A 16197-nucleotide genomic window follows, 5' to 3' on the forward strand; every position below is an offset into this window, starting at 1 on the left:
GGCATAAATTGGATTTGGGTTGCAATGCTAGTGACAAGGAGCCAGTTAATTGCCCAGTGAGCACCCCTAGTCCACCACCCTGCTCTACGCTCAGTAGGACTTGGCTTCCCTTCCTTCACCACTGCACGTGCCATAATCCCAGTGTGTCGTCATAATCGTGTTAAGTGCGGAGGAGTGTCATCAAGTTGGAGAAGAAGACATTACTACTAAAAGTCCAACTATGTTGTTGTATAAAGGTATTTACAGAAACCATGTGACTCAGGAGGAAAATAAGAATCGGGAGACCCCCAGGAGCCTCTATCAGCAAGCCCGTGGTCACAGATTTGGGAAGCTGGGACAATCTCACGCTACACCTTGTAAACCGGCAAGAGTCGACAGGTCTATAATTATTACGATCAGATTTTCCAGACGAAAATTAGCTCCTGCGGTATATGAGTTCAGCTGTCCTTGGAAGGATCAAAGGGGAGAATATTTGAAATGAAGCATATCCTGGAAAATATATGAAATCGAGAAGGTCATGGAAACCTGAAGCCACAGGCACTGTATGTGCAGCAGGGATGAGGCTAAGAGATGCTGAGGACACAGTTGAGGGCGCACCTGGTGCACAGATCCCAATGGCTGAGGCCACTCCAGACCGTGTGCATTTGCTTAGTCTGTTGGGTAGAACATATCAAACCAGAGCACACAGGTCACAAGTTGCTTCTTCAGTCAAGGGAGGGCCCCCACTAGGCACTGCCTGTGGGACGTCAAAGGGTTCTCAGGTTCCTGAGTAATTACTGGTGTACAGCCACTAACTCTGCTGTCCTTAGAAACAGCAAATCATTAGTCCAAAACCTGGAGCTCCAATAGTGTCAGAAAGACCCTGCCAGTGGTGGATCAAGGGTTGTCTTCAAGAGATGCAGTATTAGCTCTGTGATCGCCTGTCATTGAGACAGTCGCTATGGACAGAGGGCTTGCTAGGTGCCAAGCACTGTGCTAAGGCAGTGAAGGCTCAGAGCGCACTCCTGTTCACAGCAGGACTAGCCCATAATCTAGTACAAAGAGAGAGAATAAACAAGACCATTTCCAAGTGTGATAAGAGTTTCGAAGGCTTCAAAACAGGCCGAGGAGACTGTGACTCAGGATGATGGTGAAACTAGCATAAACAGATGATCAAGGAAGTCCTGGCCAACGTGAAACCTTGGCGGTGAGGAGTGGTCGACCATGTAGAGAACAGCAGTGGCCCAGGCGAGAGCAACCTGGACATTTGGGAGAAAGGTCTTGAGGCTGCAGCCTCGTGAACTCGAAAACATGTAGGAGGAGGTGGATTCAAAGGGACAGGAAAGCGTTGATAGTTCAGGGACCTGAAGCCTACGGCAAAAATTTGCAAAGTGAAGCCATTGGAGGGTTTTATTTTTTTAAAATTATCATCTTTATTTACAATTTGAGTACCTAGCTACAGCTCATATCACTCTGTCAATTCTATTACTTAGTTTTGTTACTTCAGAAATGATTAAGATTTCTTATTCTCACTTTCTTTTCTTTTCTTTTTTTTGCGGTACGCGGGCCTCTCACTGTTGTGGCCTCTCCCGTTGCGGAGCACAGGCTCCGGACGCGCAGGCTCAGCGGCCATGGCTCACGGGCCCAGCCGCTCCGCGGCATGTGGGATCTTCCCGGACCGGGGCACGAACCCGTGTCCCCTGCATCGGCAGGCGGACTCTCAACCACTGAGCCACCAGGGAAGCCCCACTGGAGGGTTTTAAAGAAGAGGGGTGGGGACTTCCCTGGAGGTCCAGTAGTTAAGACCCCGGGCTTCCACTGCAGGGGGCGCGGGTTCAACCCCTGGTTGAGGAACTAGGATCACACATGCTGCCCGGTGCAATAAAAAAAAAAAAAATTTTTTTTAATAAAAACAAAATTTTAAATAAAGAAGAGGGGTGAGTGTGTGCCAGTGACAATGAAGGGGTGTTGGACAAGGCAGAGCTGCTCACCCATTGGGTCCCAACCTGCTATTGTATCAAGACCAGCAGGAGAAAACGTGTGCTGATTTAGTTAACATTCCAGGAATCGCAATTAACTTGCAGCACCCTTTCTCTATGCTGCATCTTATTAAAAAAAATCCTCAGGGGCTTCCCTGATGGCACAGTAGTAGAGAGTCCACCTGCCGATGCAGGGCACACGGGTTCGTGCCCCGGTCTGGGAAGATCCCACATGCCGCGGAGCGGCTGGGCCCGTGAGCCATGGCCGCTGAGCCTGCGCGTCCGGAGCCTGTGCTCCGCAACAGGAGAGGCCACAACAGTGAGAGGCCTGCGTACCGCAAAAAAAAAAAAAAAAAAAAAAAAAAAAAAAAAAAAAAAAAAATCCTCATAAACAGGCACACCGACTCTGTTTATAAGTAGTTTGGATCTCAGCTTTACAGACTTAGCATTTGCAATTTAGGTTACTTATTTCTTAGCAGCTCACATGTTAGAGACATAGTAACTATTCACGACGTTGTTAAGGAAGAATGAGGTCCATGGGAGGGTGTCAAACGTGGTGAACTTTCCCGGATACCTCTGCCCTAGCTGATAAGTGATTTATTATTGACAGGTCATTGATAGTTGATCATTCTCCACATAGAATCTGTGGTGAGGCATTTTCTTTTCTCATTTCGTGAGAAATTGGCATCTTTCTATTCTGATTGTAAGAAGATTGGAGTTCGTACTGTCCCTTTTTTGCATTGGTTGCCTGGAAGCTCATATACAAATGGGATGGTTAGTCACAGGACCTATTTTAATTCTTATCATTAAGATATTTGCTTTCTCCTTTTTGCACTTGCTTTATTATTTATTCCCTTTATATGTCACCTTAAATCTTTTTATGGCTAGAGTTGGGATATCAATAAAGAAAATTACACGCTTCAACGTCGTAAGTCCAGTCTGCTTGATAAATACCTTAGAAATTTTATATCCATTAGTGGCAGGGTAGGAATAGTTAGCTGAATTAGTGATTAAATACACTATTATTGATAATTTCTATAAAATGTTAAGCTTCGGGACTTCAGCCAAGAATTAGCACCCAGACAAGCATCATTTCTACTAAAAAATCAGGTTCTACCATAAATTCAAGGGCTGACTATTGCCATCAGAAAGGTTTTAAGCTTAATTTAAAACAGGAATGCTTCTCATCACTGGAATGCATTTGCCAAAGAACTTCAACTTCTGTCTCCTTTCCCGCTGAACTGTAAAAAACGGGAGAGACAACTGCCTGTCGAGACTGTTTTGTCTAGAGCCAGGCTTAGGGCAGCAACCCAGCATGACAAGTTTCAATCCTTGCTCTCCAGCTCAAAACCAGGAAGCACCCTGATTGCACCTTGTTCATTGCAAGATTAACTTAAAGTAAAAATAAAAGAATAAAAGAGCCCCTCTTCTCCTTTGCTTCCCACAAAGCAGGAAGTTTGGGGGTGGTGGTTACACACCGACCCAAGGCCTGCATTTCTGTGATCTGGCCCTGAAAACCATTTATGACCAAATTTAACTCCGGAAATCTCTGCTCTCTCTCTCTTCCTCTGATCATCCGTATCAGGTTCATCTCATGACTCTGACATTTACTGGCTCCGCTGACCATAACCACACTGGCGTTATTAACCAGATAATCCCACATGTGGGATTTAGTCATAAACACAGCCCTGCATCTAGACTAATCATATAGGTAATGGTTGTAAGGAGAAGAGATAAAAAGGTGCCGAATTCCATAAGATATTTTAGGTAGTTTGCCAAATCTTTTCTAAAAACAAACCAACAAATCATCAAAACCAGCAAGAAGCTTACTTTTTAAAAATTTAAGTAATAAATGTTCACTGAAGGGAAATTAAAGCATACAGGTAGTGTGGATGGAAGGAAGGAACGAAGGAAGGAAAAAGGAGGGAGGGAGAAAAGGAGGGAAGTAGGGAGAAAGGAGGAAGCTGTGAATGTATATTACTAACATTTTAGTAGATATTAATGTTTGGGACACAAATTCTAGATCGGGGTTGACAAACTGAGGCCCCCAGGCCAAATCCAGCTCACTTTCTGTTTTTATTAATAAAGTTTTATTGGACACAGCCATGCCCGTCGATTTATACAATATCTTTGGCTAATTTTATGCTACAGTGGCAGAGCTGAGTAGTAGGAACAGAGACCATGTGGTCTGTAAAGACTAAATTATCTATTATTTATATATGGCCTTTTATAGAATTAGTTTGCCAGTCCCTGATCGATACTTTTTGTCTCTAAATATTTATATTTATACATAGTTTCATACACTTTTATTTTTTTTTACTTTTTACCTTGAAATAATTCTAAATCCCACAGCAAGTAGCAAAGAAATGTCAAGAGAAGTCCCATGCACTCTTCACCCAGCTCCCCCGTCGCTAACATCTTGCATAACTATTGCACAATATCAAACCAAAACGAATTCAGATTTCGCCAGTTTACACGCAGTCGTGTGCGGTGATACACACGCCTTTTATATGTAAAAGTGATATAACATATCACATTTGTTAAGGGTGACAATAGTGAAAACTCCTCACTGACAGAGGGAAGGAAAGAACATGAGTATAGTTAGCGCATCCTGAGAACCCCTAAGAGTCTGAGATGATCCAATCATCCTGAGAAAATCAGGACTGTTTCTTCTGCACCAATAGTCGCTCCTAAATCATGTTGACCAAGACGTCTGATGGAGGTTATGTATTTTATTTTCACCTAAATGTATAATCGTTTCTATTTTCTCTCTTCTGCACCCCCATCCTCTTAACACTTTTTTTAAAGTGCATGAATTTTGACTGGGCAATCAAAGACAATGGCACATTGATAAGGTCCAGAAAGCCTCAGCCCCTCCAAAGCCAGAGATTAAAGAGAAAAGTGACATTCAGTTTATTTAAATATGTTTATCTGACATCTGCCTGGGATTCATCTGAAGTACGTAGGGCTCCTTCCCAATCCTTTCCCACACTGTGCCTCGCCTCGCTTTGCAAGGGATGAAGTTCTCAAGCCTCAGCAACTAAGAAGAAGAGATGCCAGAGTTTCTGGAAAACCGTGTGAGAGGGAGAGACGCCTCTCCCCGGCTGGTTATGAGTTGCTTTATAACTCATTTCCCCATGGACGGAATTACCAAGTGTCCATTCAGATTCTGGACACATTAATATTTGTGCTGAGTGAGGCTGGGTTAACAGGCCTAGGTTATAGGTTTCTAGGAACTAGAAGAAGATAGCTGGTAGGTAAGAGTAATAAAGTTGTTTTTTTAACGAAGTCTATTTAGGGAGCTAATTATAAAGCAATATGATTGGGAAAATTGAATGGGGCAGCTTGAATAGAAGATGGTAACTAACCAGAGAGAGGCCGATGAAAGGTGTAAGTCATCTCGCAGACACCAGAGAGGACTGTGCCAGAAAAGCAGATAGGATTGAGGCACTTGGTTCTCTTCCTGGGACCTGGTGGGAGACAGGAGATGTGGGCCAGCACAGCTGGGCCATGGAGACTCATGATCCCAATGGGAAGGTAAAGTCTAAGCTAGCGAGGGTGGACCTGGAAACCAGTTAGGAGGCTTTGCAGTAGCCCAGGTGAGAGATGACAGTGCTTTGGACCAGTGGTCCTCAGTGTGGTCCCCAAACAAGCAGCAGCAGCATTGCCTGGAAACTTGTTTAAAAGCAAACTCTTGGCCTCACCAGAGACCTACTGAGTCAGAAACCCTGAGGATGGGGCCCAATAACCTGTGTTCTAATAAGCCCTTGTGATTCTGAAACACCCTAGAGTCTGAGATCCACCAATGCCTTGGAGTAAGATGTTAGCCGTGGAGGTGCTCAGACTCTAGGTCTGCTTTAAACATAGAGCTTGGGCAATGGGCAAAGGCTCAGTAGGGTTGGTCCCTTAAGACAGGATCAGGGTCATTTGCCACGGTCCTCACTCAGCCTTTTCTATTCCGTCTCTGGACGTTGTAGGTATTTGATTTGGTTCCCTGCCCAAGACCAGTGGAAGAAGGAGGTAGAAATTTCAGTGATGGGAATCCCAGAACCTTCTCCTGTTAGAAAAATTGCCTTAAGTCGTTTCCTTCTGTGTGGCAGAATCATCTCAATCATCCTTTTTTTGGAAGCATCAGAGAGAGAAACAGGAAGGTCTGTACTAAGTTTTTGAGGAAGGGTGTTGAAAAGGGAAAAAAATAAATGGGCCCCATGGTTTCCTTTGTCCAATCTGGTTCCCCTTCCCCAGAGGCAACGCTCGGTACCTGCTATTGCTTCTCACAAGCTGAGATGGGAAAATCATTTCCCAGCTCCACTTGCCAGGGGGCAAAAGTTTTAGCCACAAATGGCAGTTCCTAAACACAGCTCTTATTAAACCACTATCACATTAAGCCCAGACAGTGACCTGTTCTGTCGCCTGAAAGAATCTGCAATTCACATGGGGAGTCTAATCAGGATATTAATGGGTTTGGTTTTTAATTCTTATAATATTTTCATCAGTTAAAAAAAAAAAGCTCATTTCAACCTGCATTAAGCTTGGAAAGTGGATTCTGTGGGGTGAGAAGTGACAGGATTTGGGAAAGCTTTGATTTTCTCATCAGGTAAAATGTAAGCATATGGAGGATTCAGTGTGTTTTAAAAGAAACCTTCATAAGGAAATGAAAGTTTGCGCCTGTGACCACTTTGTTACCCGTCGGCTGAGCTGCAGGAGAAAACACGCCAGAGGAGAACGGTGTTCGTGCCCCCCTGCTAAATATTGATCTTACCCAGTGCCTTCCGGGGCTGGTCATCTCATAGCTTCCAGTGCAGGGAGATAACACACTCACATATTGGACACTCCAAAATATATAACCCCTAAACCAAGTCAGTACTTTGTTTGCAGTTGCCATAATTTATTGAATCAAAGATACCACTGATTCTAAGGTGTGCCATTATTTAGGTACCTCCAAGAGAAAAAAAGACACACACACACACGCACACAACACAACAACAACACTGTCAATTAATCGTAAGATGTCATTGTTTGGAAGATGCATTCTGATTTCAGTTAAATATAAGATGCCTGGAGGTAGGCTGTCTAAGCTGACAGGTAAGCACAGTGAGGCCATCACAGACCCATGTTTTTTCCATCCTTTTCTGCTCCATCAGGCTTAATGTCAATGCCTCGTCCCCGTGCTTGTCACTCATGTGGCAGCGAGATGGCGGATACATCTTCATACCTCATATTCCCTTTGCAAAAGGAAGGAAGGAGAGTGTATCAGTCAGGATTCTACCAAAGAAACAAAACCAATGAGAAATAAGAGAGAGAGAGAGAGAGAGAGAGATCAGGAAGATTTTTCTTTTCCCAAGGAACTGGCTTACACAATTGTGGGTCTACCTGAGCGAGTCTGAAATTTGTAGGCTAAGCCAGTAGGCTGGAAACTCTCAGGCAGCAGCCAAGGCTACCTGTCCGCAGGCGGAAAGTCGTCTTCTTCCTCAGGGAAACCTCAGTTTTACTCTTAAGGTCTTCAACTGATTGGATGAGGCCCACCCACATTATAGAGGATAATATTCTTTTTTTTTTTTTACATCTTTATTGGAGTATACTTGCTTTACAATGGTGTGCTAGCTTCTGCTTTATAACAAAGTGAATCAGCTATACATATACATATGTTCCCATATCTCTTCCCTCTTGCGTCTCCCTCCCTCCCACCCTCCCTATCCCACCCCTCTAGGTGGTCACAAAGCACCGAGCTGATCTCCCTGTGCTATGCGGCTGCTTCCCACTAGCTATCTATTTTACATTTGGTAGTGTATATATGTCCATGCCACTCTCTCGCTTTGTCCCAGCTTACCCTTCTCCCGAGGATAATATTCTTTACTTAAAATCAACTGACTATGGATTTCAATCACATCTACAAAATACCTCCACAGCAACATCTAGATAACTGTTTGATTGAGTAACTAGGTGCTAGAGGTGAGCCAAGTTGACACATAAAACTAACTGTCACAAAGTGATGTGACGAAAGAACATCTTTTGGCAAGGTTTTGCCTTGCGAATCAGGGGAGGACTCCATTCCCCACTACAGCTCACTGGCAGAGAGTGTCACATGACCACCCCTAGCGGCGAAGGAAGCAGGTTTAGTTCTTCAGCCTCCATAGAAGGGAATATATGAGAAAAACGTCTGGGAGTAGATGCTGAGTGAGCCAGCTCATAGGCTCTTCCATGACCTATTTATTTGTTTATTTTTGCGGGACGCGGGCCTCTCACTGTTGTGGCCTCTCCCGTTGCGGAGCACAGGCTCCGGATGCGCAGGCTCAGCGGCCATGGCTCACGGGCCCAGCCGCTCCACGGCACGTGGGATCTTCCCAGACCGGGGCACGAACCCGTGTCCCCTGCATCGGCAGGCGGACTCTCAACCACTGCACCACCAGGGAAGCCCCATGACCTATTTATTTAATGAGTACAAGAGGCTGAACAACTACGTGCTGCCCGGATTAGATTCTTGGTCATCATTACCGAAGATAATTAAACAACCTTGACTCCCAATGCGAAAAACCCATCCCCCTTCCATGTGTGGTTGCTAAAACTGCTTTTCAATTTGGAGGAGTGCTGTAAAATGCCTCTTAAAATATTTAAGCCAAAAAGTAAATCCACTTAAAGAACAATATTAAATAAGTAATAGGACTGCGCTGAAGCCATCACGGGGAGGTAATGCATGGCTCACTGAAGCATGAGCCACTTTTTTTCCTAAGTTTTATTTTATATTGGAATAGAGTTGACTGACAATACTGTGTTAGTTTCAGGTGTACAGCAAGGTGATTCAGTTATACATATACATATATCTATTCTTTTTCAGATTCTTTTCTCATTTAGGTTATTACAGAATATTGAGTAGAGTTCCCTGTGCTCTACAGTAGGTCCTTGTTGATTATCTATTTTATACATAGTAGTGTGTGTATGTTAATGTCAACCTCCGAATTTATCCCTCCCTCCCCACCTTTCCCCTTTGGTAACCATAAATTTGTTTTCAAAGTCTGTGTTTCTGTTCTGTAAATAAGTTCGTTTGTATCATTTTTTTAAATTCCACATATAAGTGATATCATATGATATTTGTCTTTCTCTGCCTGACTTACTTCACTTTGTATGATAATCTCTAGGTCCACCCATGTTGCTACAAATGGCGTTATTTCATTCTTTTTATGGCTGAGTAATATTCCATTGTATATACGTACCACATCTTCCTTACCTTTGGATATGGTCCCTCAGTGCCACGATCAGCTAAATCACAGGTTCATGGCTCTATTCACATAGCTTAAGGTGTGATCCTGGTAAAGTTAGTAAACCTCTCTGGAGCTCCATTTCTTCACCCGTGAAGCAGGGATACTCTCTATACCTACATCGTAGCTTGGCCGTGAAGTCAACGCTCCTCCCCTTGTGCCTGACCTGTAACCAGCATTCCCTAATCATGGAAACATTATTATTACATTCATAATTTCCAAGTGGAAAGAATGTTTTCATAATTGTTTACACATAAAATTAAAGGATTTTATTGTAAAAAGAGCGATGGGCTGGGGTTGGAGGAAGTGTTGTCATCCCCCACCAAGCCTTAATGTTCTTCATCTGAGACATGGGACTGGCGAGAACAAAGGGAGACCCCTGTGAGGCACATTGTCCTTCACGAGGAGGTTGTCCTGTGACAGCTTACTGAATCCTCACCACAAGAAGGACAAGTAAACGCAATCATGATCTCCTCTTCCAAAAGGTGTAATTTGGGCACTTTATGATTGGACAGCTTGTCCCGGGTCATCCCAGGTCATCTTGTAGTAACTGGCTGTGATGGATTTGAAATCACATGGGGTGGTTTTGCCCCCTAGGGAACAGTTGGCGATGTCTGGAGGCGTTTTTTAGTTGTCATGACTGGAGGGGGTGCTACTGGCATCTAGTGGGCGGAGGCCAGGAACGCTGCTAGACATCCGACAGACAGGCCAGCAACAAAGACCTATCCAGCTCCAAACGCCAGCAGTGCCGACTGAGGACGGGAAACCCTGCCCCAGATTCTCTGCCAGGCCTGCCTCGCAGGTTCTCACCAGGCTCACATGAGGTCAGGGCTGTGTCAGCTCTGTCAGCTGTGGGCGAGAGCCAGGCAGGCTCTGGCAGTAACCGGAAGCACTGACCGCGTGTCACGGGGAGGCAGGAGTGGGTTGCCCAGTGTGTGGGCTTATGGGGATGGGTTCCAAATCCTTGCTCTGAATCACTGGCTGATGAGAACAGAAAACAGAGCTTAGCCCAGCTTAGTCACCGGATGAACCAAGTCACCTGTAACAGGTAGAAATCTCAGCCAGTCCACGAACCCGGGTGTAGAAGAAACGCAACTTTCTCTTCTGTTCTTCACCTGAACTAAACGTGTATTTCAAGTCCCTATTTTTCGTGGCAGAAACTTCATCCTAGTCGATTCAGGGCTCCTCCCCTTTTCCAGGGGATACAGCTAATACAAGGGAGTGCGGGTGCGTGGTCCTTCAAGAAGGGGTCTGTAGTGGCTTCCAGCTCTCACGGTGCCCGCTGGTCCCGCTGAGACACCTGGGACTCTGCGAGGCCTCGTCCCACGTGACGTTGTCACACAGGGACACGGGAACTCTGGGAAGCAGCCACACCCGGCTATGTGACTTGCAGAGCCCCATGCAAGATGAAAACATGGGGTTCTGTGTTCAAAATTATCAGGAATTTCAAGGCAGCAACAGCAGAGCATTCACCCAAGCACAGGCCCCTGTGTGAGTGTACAGGTCCAATGCCCATGAAGCCGGCCCTGGGGAGCCCCCGACCCATCAGCTAGAGACCCTCTCGGTCACTTTGCTGCCACTCCTGCCCAGCTGTATCACAGCCTGGGCCTCTGTGGGGACTTTGCTTTCTCGGGTGCTGCTGGGAAGGGGGCCGTGTTTTTGCTACTCCTGAATTTAATCAAACCCTCAGGATTTCTATCACCCGCCCCCTTTCTTGGGGATGCCAAGCAGCGTTTGACTGCCCAGCGCAGCTCTGGCTCTCCTCTCCCAGCCCCACCCTGCTCCCATCCACGTGTTTATCTAGTCTGGTCCGGCGGGCAAGGCTTGCTCTTTAATCATGTCTTATCTTTTCGCTGAGGTGTCTCTGGAATCATGCTTTTTGCAAAACCTACATATGTTAAACTCAAACTCCTTTCCTTTTATTTTTGGTGGAATCATCTCTCCCTCGAGGCAATGAATACTGATGACTGGTGGGGGGAAAGCAGCCAGCACAGGAATGCCAGGAAAAATCAAGGTGATGGTTCAGATTTTCCCACCACGTGCAATGGGCCACACATCATCATCCTCCCCAAATATCCCTGTACAAGTTATTTATGAAGATGGAGAAATTCACCGGGGAAAGTGTGGGAGAAATTGTGTTGGTGGGCTCCTGGGAAGAATCCTCCAGTAGCCTCTAAGTCCTCACTTAGATTCCACCTCTTCCAAGAAGTCCTCTGTGATTTCACCCAGCTCGAGGTAGCTCTCCTTCCGAAGCCCGCTTTATGCGACAGCTGTGCTTCTCACCCTCTGTCTTCTCGCCTTTCTCCTACAAAAACGTGGGCAGTAGCCGGGCGGGGGGGTGCGGGGGGCGCAGGATGGTGTTGGGAAAACCAGAGGGCTTGGGAGATAGAAAGATGTGAGGCAGCTCCTGTATTTGTGTTTGCTTGGGCAAGCTATTTGACCTCTCTGAACCTTAATTTCCTCATCAAAAAAAGACTGAGCTGGGCTTCCCTGGTGGCGCAGTGGTTGAGAGTCCGTCTGCCGATGCAGGGGACACGGGTTCGTGCCCTGGTCCAGGAAGATCCCACATGCCGCGGAGCGGTTGGGCCCGTGAGCCATGGCCACTGAGCCTGCGCGCCCGGAGCCTGTGCTCCGCAATGGGAGAGGCCACAAAAGTGAGAGGCCCGAGTACGGCAAAAAAAAAAAAAAATTAAAAAAAAAAAAAAAAAAAAGACTGAGCATATCTACTCTGCTGGCTGGTTTGTTGTGTGCTTGCTGTTGTTTTAATTTTTGTTATTATTATTGTTGTACAAGCTTTAGAACTGCTATTAGACTGCAGCCTCCTTTAAAGCCAAGGTCTTATGTATCTATGTGTCCCCAGCCCCCTCCAACCCCAGCAGAGGGTACAGTCTCTGGCACTTAGATGCTCAGTAATATTTGTTGGGTCAGCAAGTGAATTCCCTACCCTGGTTTGCTTCTCTTTATGGACACGAAGTCAGAGCTTCTCACAGGTTCCCTCACTCACCTCCAGTCACCAACCTTCCAGAGCATTTGCTGAGCTGACCACCAGAGAAGGAAAGCAACAACTAGTATTTCTTGGGTTCCTGGGCTGTGCCAGGCTCTGTGCTGTGGGTAGGGTGACCAACTGTCCCAGCTTGCCTGAGACAGGGGTTTCCTGAGATATGGGACTTTCGATCCTAAAGCTGGGGTCATCGCAGGAGAATGGGCAGAAAAACTGGTCAAGTTAGCTAAGGCTTTCTACGTATTATCTCATTTATTTTTAAATACACTTTGTTTTGTACGACAGATTTAGACTTACAGAAAAATACAGAGACACTAATACAGAGGGTTCCCGAGGGTTCCCATATATTCTGCACCCAGTTTCTGCTGTTCTTAACCTCTTGCATTACTCAGTACGTTTGTCACAACTAACAAACCAGTATGGATACATTATTATTAACTAAAACCCATACTTAAGTCACATTTCCTTAGTTTTTCCCTAATGTCCTTTTCCTGTTCCAGGAGCCCACCCAGGACCCCACGTCACGTTTAGTCCTCATGTCTCCTTAGGCTCCCCTTGGCTGTGACAGCTTCTCAGACTTTCCTTCTACTTGATGACTTAGTTTGAAGGGGTGCAGGTTGGGAATCCTGTAGGAACTCTCTTGATCCTAACACAAATCTAAGGGGCAGATACTATTGTCCCATTTTACAGACGGAGTTACTGAAGCTTAGGACCAAGGTGGCAACCAGTAAAGGGCTGAAGGAGAATGTGAGTTTCCACTGGGGACCGATGATTCCTTAATCACATCAACAACAATAATAACTAATATCTTTAGTACTTGCTATGTCCCAAGTACCCTGCTAAGAAGCCCATACATATCATATCACTTAATCCTCATGATTGCCCTGTGTTATGGAGGCTAAAATTATGCCCATTTTACAGATAAGGAAAAGTAAGACCCAAGGAGGTTAAATCCCTAGCCCAAGTCACACAGCTGACAAATGGTAGAATAGGAACTCCTACCCTCGCCTCTGGAAGTCCTTTATGCTCTATACTTCTAAGAAATGTTTGTCTCTATTGGAGTTTGCAGTTTTAAGGAACATATTATGTGGAACATTTGAGGATCTTATTTGAGATGCACATTCTGATTCCATATGTCTGGGGGGAAGCCTGGGAGCCCGTATTTATAACATGAAGGCAGGTGAGCCCATATGTGGAGGACCAGGCTGAGGACCACCTCCTGCTTCACAGCTTTCCTTTCTTTCCAGGACAAATAGGGTAACCACCGTGTGACCGCACAAGGAAGTAGCCAGACTTCCTCAGGTCACTTTCTGGCCCTCTGGAGCTCCAGCTGCCAGAGATAGAAAGAAAGCTCAGAGCTGAGAAATCCCAGACGCTATCATTCTGGATGACCAATTGGCAACTCCAGCCTCTCCGGCAGGGTTTGTAAAAACTGTAATTAGCCCAGGTGAGGCTCATTAGAGCCGGCCTGGAATTCTGCCAGGGCTACCACGAGCTGTATGCCAGCCCCTTGATTTTAATATCAATGGCAGCGCTGACAAGGAAGCTAGAAGGCACTGCAGGCTAGGAGGAAGCTTTGTACCCAGGCGGGCGTCTCCCCCCTCCCCTTCCGCTAGCTCGCCACGAGGTAAGGCAGTTGGCTTCATCACATCAGAGCTAGCTCATGAGTAATTTTCACTGTCCTCTCCTTTCTAACAGGCTGGGCCCCAGGTGATCCTAAAAATTAAATGAAGCTCAGAAAATGAGACACTTTGGAGAGCCAGGCATTAATAGCCCATCCCGGGCTTCCGCAGACTCGTCACTTCCCTTGTCAGTTTCCTTGGCATTCCTTTAGGACTTAGGCACAGGGCAAAGTTTCACTCCAGAACCTCACAGCTTTGGAGTGTTTCTGCCAGAGGGACCCAGTCCCCTGCGTGTTTCCTTGTTCTCATGCAAAACTTAAAATGGGCTCTGGTAGCCAACGCTATCTTTTCTCCCTGTAAATTGAGATATTTATGCTGGTGCAATATTTTCAGAATAGGACTCTAGGCTGCCTCCCAAGCTTCCGGGAACTGCACAGAAACAAATTCACAATTCTTATCATCATCATCATCACCCTACCCATCATCATCATGTCATTTATTGGGGATTTATTATGTGCTGGGCACCAGGATTTGCATTTTCCCTGTATCCTCTCAATTAATGCATGCAATAAGGAAGGTTATTCTCACATTACTGAGAGAAAACAGGCTTACCTAAAGCCATCCTACCACTTAGTGGATTATCCTGTCTGCTCTGTCATTATAGTTGGGACTAAGGTTATTTTCTACTGTGCAAATCCCTGAAAGAATTTGGATAAAAAGTGATTGCCTTATAGGTCAAAACCCAGGAGCTAATAGCTGATATTTTAAATAGAGAGTGGAAGAATGAGAGAGAGAAATGAGGAGGAAAAGAGAGTCAAGTAAATTCACAGAATCATGCCCTAGAAGTGCAGGAGTGAGAAAAAGATGGCAGCAGTGTTGTGTGTCATACAGTGTACTTACACTAAGCGCTAGAGAAAATGAATTCCAACTGGCCGCGTCAGAAATAGACGTATGTTAATATGTACGTGTTAATTTAATACACGAAAAAGCAACCCTACTGAGAAAGGCTAGAAACAAAATTATAAACCTTTGCTTTCTTTCCCACCCCTAAAAAATAGAACTTAGGTCATGGTAAAATTCCATAATCTGAAATAAGGACCTACTGTATAGCACAGGGAATTCTTCTCAACACTCTGTAATGACCTATATGGGAAAATAATCTAAAAAAGAGTGGATACATGTATATGTATAACTGATTCATTTTGTTGTACAGCAGAAACTAACACAACATTGTACATTGTAAATCAACCATACTCCAATAAAAAATTTTTTTAAAAATTCTATAATCTGGTCATTCTTTTTTTCTATATGGAGGTATAGTTGATTTACAACATTATATTAGTTTAAGTACAACATAGTGATTCAATATTTTTGTAGATTATACTCCATTTATATTTAAGATATATTTGTTAAGTACTTTCTATGTACCAAGAAATAGTTTTTTTAAAAAAAAGCAAAAATAATAGAACTTACTACCTAGGGGGTTGATGGACAATTCAACTAGCAATTGTAATGCAGTGTGAGAAGTACAACTATTTGAGTGTACGTTAGTTATTTGTGTACAAGCAACAGAAACTGACTCTGGTGAATCCAAGCAAGTTTAAGGTCTCATCAGAACAAAAACATCATCTAATACAAATCTAAGGGAGACAGTCAGGGAAACATCCTGGAGAAAGGTGGTCAGAGAAACATCTCGGGCCTCAGTTTTCTTATCCATAAAATGGGCATAATTTTAGTCCCCCATAACACAGGGCAATCATGAGGATTAAGTGATATTATATGGACTTCTTAGCAGGGTACTTGGGACATAGCAAGCACTAAAGATATTAGTTATTAGTGTTGTTGATGTGATTAAGAAATCATCGGTCCCCAGTGGAAACTCACATTCTCCTTCAGCCCTTTACTGGTTATCACCTTGGTCCTAAGCTTCAGCAGCTCCGTCTGTAAAATGGGACAATAGCATCTGCCCCTTAGATTTGTGTTAGGATCAAGAGAGTTCCTACAGGATTCCCAACCTGCACCCCTTCAAACTAAGTCATCAAGTAGAAGGAAAGTCTGAGAAGCTGTCACAGCCAAGGGGAGCCTAAGGAGACATGAGGACTAAACGTGACGTGGGGTCCTGGGTGGGCTCCTGGAACAGGAAAAGGACATTAGGGAAAAACTAAGGAAATGTGACTTAGGTATGGGTTTTAGTTAATAATAATGTATCCATACTGGTTTGTTAGTTGTGACAAACGTACTGAGTAATGCAAGAGGTTAAGAACAGCAGAAACTGGGTGCAGGGCATATGGGAACCCTCTGTATTAGCATCTCTGTATTTTTCTGTAAGTAAAACACTTCTACAAAATCAAATGTATTTA

The 16197-nt window shown here is 44.8% G+C and overlaps 1 protein-coding gene across 1 annotated transcript in view; it reads left to right on the plus strand.

Moving 5' to 3' along the window:
• Positions 1–16197, plus strand: part of TSHZ2 (teashirt zinc finger homeobox 2) — a 400066-nt gene that overhangs the window by 328528 nt on the left and 55341 nt on the right. The window lies entirely within an intron of this gene.

The sequence above is a fragment of the Pseudorca crassidens genome, chromosome 15, assembly GCF_039906515.1.
Source record: "Pseudorca crassidens isolate mPseCra1 chromosome 15, mPseCra1.hap1, whole genome shotgun sequence".
Taxonomy (NCBI): domain Eukaryota; kingdom Metazoa; phylum Chordata; class Mammalia; order Artiodactyla; family Delphinidae; genus Pseudorca; species Pseudorca crassidens.